The following is a 1,634-nucleotide window of genomic DNA, read 5'->3' as shown; positions in this document are numbered from 1 at the left end:
GACGGACAGACAGACAGACAGACAGACAGACACAGAGGCGATGGCATAAGCCCGCTTATATAGCTTTTAAGCAAAAGAGCGGGCTAAAAATCAACGTTTTAGTGATACTAGATAATCTAGGGACCCTTAAGCCCAATAGAGGGTATGGTTCGACCGCCTTTATGTGTGGTTGAAGTATTACTCCCTTTACAATTCTGTGACATTAAGCCTTTTATACGATTTAATAGACCATTTTGTCTTTGTCACGTTCTTTTCGCCCCGATGCCTTGTCCATTGCGCTACGGCGCGCTGCGTGCAGGTGGCCCGCCCGTACTCCCTCTGTTGCTTGCGACAGTCCACGCGGCTTTCCATTCGGTTAACTGCCCCCTTGGTTAGTGATTATCACAACATGAGGTTGCTTTCGTTGTTCGTTGTTAGAATACACAGTTCAACATTGAGAAAATTTTGTGGCCAATTTTAACCGTATTTCTTATGTGTTCGAAAAATTACAGAAAGTATCTGAAAGACTACTTTACAGAGTATCTGTAACTTTACCAATACCTGTAATAATACCAGAGAACGTGTGGATTTCTACACACGCGCGTAAATTTACTGTAGTTTTTCGTGAAAAATACAAAAAATCTGCAATGTTACTATTACTGTAATTTTACCATAGTATTTCGGTAAAACTAACATGTTTGGTAAAATTACATTTTATTTCTGTACAAGATTTCAGGAATCATCGAGAAAATCACTAATATTTATACAGTGATAGAGACTTGAAATTTTCAGGGTATCTTAAGGTCTACTCCTAGAGAACGAAACGCCTACGGCAAATCCTGGCAACCACCCCTGAGGGTGTGAAGGGGGGTATCCAAGGTTCAAAAATTCTCCCAAAAAGTATTTTATTCGTAAAATTTCGCCCGTTTCGCTCTATCTCTAACCGTTAAGGCGCTAGAGGGTCTTTTTTGACGAAAATAAGCTAAAAATAGTGAACTGTAAGTTGTCGAAAAAGGCCTAAAAACCGCAAAATAGAAAGGAAACTCTTCCCCCACCCCCAAAAAACGTTTTCTAATCAGAAAGGTGGGTTGTAGTCGCGGTGCTTCACCGTTACATCCCTTTCTCGAGTCTTCGGGGCAAACTCAAAGACGACGGGTTTAAGCGGGCCGCAGGCTCGCTACATCATTCGATCATGTTCTTCAGCCAATCGCGTGACAGAAATGGTCTGCCCTCCCAAGCAGGCCCGGGCCCTGCCGAACGGAGTTGCCGGCGAAGCGAAGCGGGCCTGCTTGTTTGATAGATATTTGATGGTCTCCGGTGGGGTAACTCGTTAAAATAAAACCCCGAGGAACAAAATTTGTGACTTTTGGGGCCGAATGCCTACTTTCGACTTTCGAGCACCAGGTAGACGTATGCCAGGCGCGTCACAGTGGGCCGGGGAGACCCGAAAACGACAAATAATTCAAAAATAAAGTATGTTAACAACAAATCTGTTTTGCATCCTCGGGTTCATACATGATTGAAGTATCCGAATCCATTTCGGCAATCGTTTTGGATATCACCAATTCTTTAATAATTAATCTCAAAGATGACATTTCTGAGACTAGTCATGGCGGGCTACGGCGGTGGTACGGGCAAGGCCGAGTTGTGAATTG

The sequence above is a fragment of the Frankliniella occidentalis genome, unplaced genomic scaffold (genome assembly GCF_000697945.3).
Source record: "Frankliniella occidentalis isolate FOCC.00 unplaced genomic scaffold, Focc_3.1 Scaffold312, whole genome shotgun sequence".
NCBI lineage: Eukaryota > Metazoa > Arthropoda > Insecta > Thysanoptera > Thripidae > Frankliniella > Frankliniella occidentalis.
This window is presented reverse-complemented; position numbering follows the sequence as displayed.